Consider the following 7,531-nt stretch of genomic DNA (forward strand, 5'->3'; position numbering starts at 1 on the left):
TTCAAATAATAGTCGGAAACTCCCCATATTTGGCAAAAGATATAAATACAAAGATTCAATAAGTTCAGAAAATAGAAATAAATAGTATAAATTTATTCTATTTAAAATTAGATTAATATGCAATTCTATCAAATAACACAAAGAGATTCCTTGTATTCTTCACCCAGTTTTCCCTAATGGGAAACATCTTGAAAACTGATAGTTCATTACCACAACCAGGATAATCACATTGTTATAGTCAAAATATAAAACACTTCTGACAACACAAGGATCCTTCATGTCCCCATTTAACTCTTTCTCCCCCACTCTTAATCCCTGGCAATGACTAATATGCTCTCAATCTCTATATTTCTTTTTTCCATTTCAAGAATGTTACATAAATAAAATCAAACAATGTATAACTTTCTAGGATTGCCTTTTATCACTCAGTTTATTTCTCTAGAGATTCATCTAGGCTAGTATGTGAAATAATACAGTATCCCCTTTTATTATGGAGTAGTATTCCATGATATGAAAGAACCAAAGTGTAACTCCTCACAGATGGAAGGATATCTGTATTGTTTCCCATTTTACTCTATTATGAGTGAAATTACTATAAACATATCTATACATGTCTTTATATGTGCATAAGTTTTGTGTTTTTTTAATTTAAATTCAGTTAGCCAACATATAGTACATCATTAGTTTTGATATAGTGTTCATGGTTCATTAGTTGTATATAACACCCAGTGCTCAACACATCACGTGCCCTCCTTAATGCCCATCACCCAGTTAGCCCATCCCCCCATCCACCTCCCTTTCTGCATGTCTTTATTTCTCTGATAAATGAAATGTCCTGTTTGTATAGTTGTTGAATGTTTAATTTTTTTTAAAGATTTTATTCATTTATTTGACAGAAAGAGACAGTGAGAGCAGGAACACAAGCAGGGGGAGTGGGAGAGGGAGAAGCAGGCTTCCCGCCGAGCAGGGAGCCCGATGTGGGACTCGATCCCAGGACCCTGGGATCATGACCTGAGCCAAAGGCAGACGCTTAATGACTGAGCCAGCCAGGCACCCTGAATGTTTAATTTTTAAAGGAATCTGACAAAATATTTTCCAGACTGCTCTATTTTATATTCTTCCAGTAAGATAAGTGATCCAGTTTCTCCACATCTTCACCAGCATTTGGTATTGTCACTATTTTTTATTTTAGCCATTTTGGTAATTATATAAGTAGTGATATCTTACTGTGGTTTTAATTTACCTTTTCCTAGTGGCTAATGACATTCAGCATCATTCAGTTTTCTTATTTGTCATCTGTACTATTTCTTCAGTGGAGTTTTTTTGTCATATTTTTGTCCGTCATCTAATTGCATGCCGTTTTTTTTTTACTATTGAGTTTTAATAGCTCTTTGTGTGTTGTAGATACTAGTTTTTTGCTGGATATGTGATCTGCAGATATTTCTCCATCTCTGCAACTTGCCTTTTATGCTCTTAACAGGGTCTTTGATGTAGCAATTTAAAAAAAATGTTTTTGATGAAATCCAGCTTATTAACTCTTCCTTTTGTAGATCATGCTTTTGGGATCAAGTCTGAGAACTCTTTGCTGAACCTTACATCCCAATAATTTTTTTATGTTTTTAAGTAAAAGTTTGTATTTTTTACATTTACATTTAAGTCTGTGATTCTATTTTCAGTTAATTTTAATATAAGATGTCAGGCTTAGTTATCTAATTGTTCTTCTGTTGAAAGGAGTATATTGAAGTTTCTAACTGTAATTGTGGATTTCTCTATTTCTCTTTTCAGTTTTATTAATTTTTGCCTTATATAATTTACACATCTGGATTCAGGATCGCCATGTATTCTTGATAGATTGACCCTTTTCTGTTTATATAATATCCTTCTCTGTCTCTAGTAATTTTCTCTGCTCTAAGATCCCTTTATCTGATATTAATATCGTCACTCCTGCTATTTTTATTAATATTTTTATGCTTTATCCTTCCCTTATTTTACTTTTAACCTGCCAATATCATTATACTTAATGTAAGTTTCTTATAGAAACCATTTAGTGGGGTCATTGCTTTAATTCATTCTTCTTGTCTCTGTCTTTTAGTTGGTATATTTAGATCTTTTACAAATAATGTGATTATAAACATCCTAGGACTTAAGTCTGCTGTTTATGTTTGTTTCCATTTTTCACTATTTGAAAACTTCTTCATTGTCACTTTATTCTTGAAGAATACTTCACTGGATATAGATTTCTGTATTGATGGGGTTTTTTGGGCTTTTTTTCCTTTTAGCACTTGAAATTTTGTACCACTTTCTTCTGGCCTCCATGTTTTTTGATAAGAAATATGCTGTCATTTGAATTGTTTTTGTCCTGTAGATATGGTATCCTTTCTCATGGCTTTCAAGACTTTTTCTTTGTCTTCCATTTTCAAAACTTTGACTCTTTATATGTTCTGGTGTGAATTCTTTTGAATTTATTCCAGTTGTTCTATTTATTTCTCACAGCTTCATATTCAACTAAATTTATCTCAGTATATAAATCTTAATTTAAAATATCTTAAGAACATCTGTTTATCAAAATATACTGTAAAGTTACAAGACAAAGCTCAACCTGTGAGAAGATACTTAAAATGCTAATAACTGACAAAATATTGTACTCAGAATATGTAAAATTTCTACAAATCTATCAAAAAATGGGACAATGACTCTAGAAAATTGACAAGAGGTATAATTGGAAATTCACAAATTTTAAGAAACAAAGCTTAGCCTTATTAATATTAATGGTGTTGATTAATAATGAAAAGATATGATTTTGCCTCACCAGATTGTCAAAATTTACACTTTTTTTTTTGTTAAATGTTGGTGAGGTTGTTACCAAAGAGAAAGTTGCTTGCACTGTAGGATGGGGTATGATTTGTTAGCAGTGTTTTGGAAAACAAATTGGTATTACCTGATAATGTTAAACATGCATATATTCTACAACCATGAAATTCCACTCATAGACATGTATACCCTAGAGAAACTTTTGTGCGTTGTACCAATACATAGATACATGTTCACAGCAGCATTAGAGGAGAAAAAACAAACTTCATATAATAAAAATATCCATTGGCAGAACTAACAAATTATAATGTATTAACACAACTGAATACTGTACAACACTGAAAATGAATGAACTGCATACAACATGAATACATCTCAAAAACATAACATTGATTGAAATAAAACTGCCAGCAGCATGCATGTTGTATGATGTTATCTTTAAAAGCAGGCAAAACTAAATGATATGTTGTATAGGAGCACTTATAGATATGGTAAAGTTACAAAGAGAAGCAAGATAATAATTTACACAAATTCCAAAAGAAGAATGCAATCGTGAGGAAAAAAATTGGAATTTTTATTTATTTTTTTATTTTATTATGTTATGTTAGTCACCATACATTACATCATTAGTTTTTGATGTAGTGTTCCATGATTCATTGTTTGCGTATAACACCCAGTGCTCCATTCAGTATGTGCCCTCTTTAATACCCATCACCAGGCTAACCCACCCCCCACCCCTCCCCCTAGAACCCTCAGTTTGTTTCTCAGAGAAACAAAATTGGTATTTTTAATACTTGTTTTAATTTTATCATTGTTCATTAAATGGTCATAATTATTAAAGATTTAAAATATTTGTAAAATATTAATTGCAACTAACATTCTGAAGATCAAGTGCAGACTAATTCTTGACTTTTCTTGTATCTTTTAATATTTTTGCTAATAGTTTTATTTAGATTTCTCAACAAATCATTTTTCTGTAGCCATGTGTGCATTTCTATTAATCAAAAGTTCATCCTCCTTTAGCAATCTGTCATTTCTTTTTTGAGTACAACAGATGAAATATCTTTTGACTGAATCACATTAGTGGAATGATCTCTGTGTGAAAATCTAACATATTTTCTATGGAGCTGTAATTCATCATTTTAAAAACAACTTTGTGACATGTGGAGTGGAGAGGTAGAATAAAAGCCAATTTTATCTTGGAAGATTTGAAACATATTAGTATACTCCTGTAATTTTAACACTTAGATTTCATTGAATTTATACCAAATCATATCATAAAATCTAAATTTTATAAAGGCAAATGCATTAATTAGAACTTGGAAGAGTATTATGCAGAAGATATAAAAAATCAGCATGGAAAAAAGGAGGGTGATTTTTTTGTTGTTGTGTATGTGTATGTATTTTGTTTATTTGTTGGCTGGTTTGCTTTGTGTGCCAATTTGTTGTTTTCTTGTTCATTTGTGCACAAGTTTCTCAGTATATCTGTTGCTTGGTTTATTTCTTGAATTGCTCCAAAATGTTTCTTTTTTGTGTGTAATGTCAACAGTGCAATAAGAGACTTAAAAATATTTTACTCTTTTAATCAGGAAATTGCGTATTGTCAATCTGATTCTTTTAAAGTCTTCAAAACCTCTCTCAGTGGTAGCTGCAAATCAGCATAAATATTAAATCTGGATTCCATGATTACCTCCTTCAGGTTATAAGAAATTAGCCCAAGTTCATGTAGTATTAATAAATAGTAGTGCTGCAGAGAAGTGGGAGCCTTGTTTAATGTGTTTTCCCCCCTCCAAGAATAGATAGAACATGTAGATTTGAGATAAGAATTCTCATTTGTTCTTTCTCAGTGTGCATTTTTTATTCTTTGTATTGAGATTTCTTAGACCTTGGTAAAAATCCTAACAGATTAAAGCTCACTCAGTTTTTAAATAGAAGTTGCATGTTCAGTAAATTTGTATTCCTGCATTAAGAATTTAGCTTTCTAATACCTTCAAGTATGCCTACTAATTTCTTACATTAGTTCTAACTTAAATCCAAAGTGTATATCATTTATATTTTTTAAAGATTTTATTTATTTATTTGACAGAGCAGGAACCGCAAGAAGAGGGAGTGGGAGAAGGAGAAGCAGGCCTCCCGCCAAGTAGGGAGCCTGATGTGGGGCTCGATCCCAGGACCCTGGGATCATGACCTGAGCCAAAGGCAGACGCATAACAACTGAACCACCCAGGCGCCCCCAAAGTATATATATCATTTAAAGTGAAAATTTTAAGAATCATTATCCTCCTGCCAGCCTCTGAGTTACATTTCTGAGTGTCCCTTTTTTCTTCTCAAATATTAACTTGATTTATATAACTTTAGCTAGAATTATTCTTTTCACCTTCTTCCTATCCATCCACATATTTGAGTAAGTGTTTTCAAACCATCTAGACATGATTGAGCCTTCTAATGAGCCTTAATCTCAACTTTGGCAGAATAAGGAGGTACTCATACCTCTGCACAATTCTGCTATGGTCCTTAGTCCAACTCCTTAACCTCCAATCTCACATCATCAGAACTAACGTAATTTTGTTGTCATTTACTCCCGTTTGTGTCAGTCATCTCAAGGAATCAAGAACTCCCAGGTTAACTTCTTCTCCTAGAATGCCATCTCCCAATGGCCCTGTGTACAAGGAGGCATCTCCCGCTCCCATCACCCACTCCCTAATTTCCATCCCTGTGTTATTTTTCTTTGTAACATATGTCCCCCTCTGACATTCTGTGTTTATCTTCCCACCCCACCCTCTCCTGGAATGTGAGCTCCAATAGTGCAGAGATATCTGTCTGTTTTTTTCCCTGCTCTATCACCAAAGCCTAGTGTAGTTCCAGACATATTGTAAGTGCTACATAAATATTTGCTAGATGAAGGCATAAATGAATGAATGAAATATAGAGAAGAAGTACTATGCTTTTTTGGCACATATTTTAAAATTAACATACTTTTTCTTTAAAGCTATTATTTTAAATTGTGAAGACAGTGTTCATCTTGTTTTCCTTATAAGGGTCTTTAGTGCTATTATTTGCCCCCTGTTATGAGATTGTTTTCTAAGGATCAGTTCTTTGAAATTGCATCATTTACCATTTGGAATATTTTTTAGACAACTCTGAAAACTGTAAAAAGACCTGTGGTGGACTCTACCTTGCATGAAACCATATGAATATGCCCTCTTGGGTCACAGGTGAGGGAGTGGAAGTGAAACCTGAAGGGAAATTTGCAGATCTGTATAAGTGAATTACTGCTGTCTTATATTCATACAATAGTTGGACCTGATACTGAATTGTGACATTTTAGAACAATAAAGAATTTCCTAATTTAAGAGATAAAGGAAGTAGCCTCGAAAGTTTTAATAACAGCCATGAGCGCTTAAGAAGCTGGTAAAAATCTAGGACTAGAGTCTGTTTTCTTGGCATACAGTCAATGGGCCCCAACTATGGGCCTATTCATTGCTTAAAAGGCCTCATAGATTAATTCCTTCCCCCTTAAAATTCTTCTTCACATTATGCACACTTTTATGTGTCCCAAAATAAAGTCTTTTTTGGGCACAGAGGACATTCCAAGTAGGAATTGCTTAGTTATGTGTTCACAGCTCATGTTCCTCACCTAGATTTGAACAGGCCATTAACCTTACATGGTTCTCTGCCAGAGCTTTCTGTTTCTGATGCTGTCCAGGATCTTGACAAGCCCTTGACTCTCTCTCTCTTTTCTCTCTCTCTATCTCTCTCTCTCTCTCTCTTTTTTTTTTTTTTTTTTGATTTGTTGGTTCACTTTTCTCCACAGGGCCAGCCTGAACTTATTTTCAGCTTTGTTTTCAGTGAACAGCTTCATTGAGAAGTCTGCTTTCTCATTTTCCTTACTCCTCACTCCACTTTGAACCCACTAATTTTCTAAAATCTCTCAGCCTGGAGACACTCTAGTACATGGGGATGCCAAGAGATCTTGCATTGTATAATTAGAAATATAAACCTTGGGCGCCTGGGTGGCTCAGTCATTAAGTGTCTGCCTTTGGCTCAGGTCATGATCCCAGGATCCTGGGATCGGGTCCCGCATCGGGCTCCCTGCTCCACGGGAAGCCTGCTCTCCCTCTCCCACTCCCCTGGCTTGTGTTCCCTCTCTCACTGTCTCTCCCTCTCTGTCAAATAAATAAATAAAATCTTAAAATATATATATATATATATATATATATATATATATATATATATATATATATATACACATACAGATATATATATATAAACCTTTTTTTCTTCTGGACTTAACCTTCCCAACGTCACATGTATGTCTCATCAAACCATTCCAACATCACTGTGGGATTTCATCAATCAAAGCTGATTTAGAAAGAGGAACTAGGGATTCCTCTTCAGGTAGTGCATAGGAAGGGCTCTAGAGTTTAGAATTTCTCTGCACAGGTACCTATTCTATTAAACATGAGAACTAGTGCCTTTCTTGGCCTGTCTGGGGATCAAACCTGTGACATTGGTGGTGTTAGCATCACATTCTACCCAACTGAATTAACTAGTCACCCTCAGGCATCTATTCTAGAACAGAGGACCTACTCATTTACTAATTGATTAATATTAATCTATTGCTACTTATATAATTTTTTTCTTCATTGCTTTTATTTTATGGGCCACTATTTGGGGAATCATGAGAGCAATTGCAGGACACTAACATTAATGCTAAGAC

The sequence above is a fragment of the Zalophus californianus genome, chromosome 12 (assembly GCF_009762305.2).
Source record: "Zalophus californianus isolate mZalCal1 chromosome 12, mZalCal1.pri.v2, whole genome shotgun sequence".
Taxonomy (NCBI): Eukaryota; Metazoa; Chordata; class Mammalia; order Carnivora; family Otariidae; genus Zalophus; species Zalophus californianus.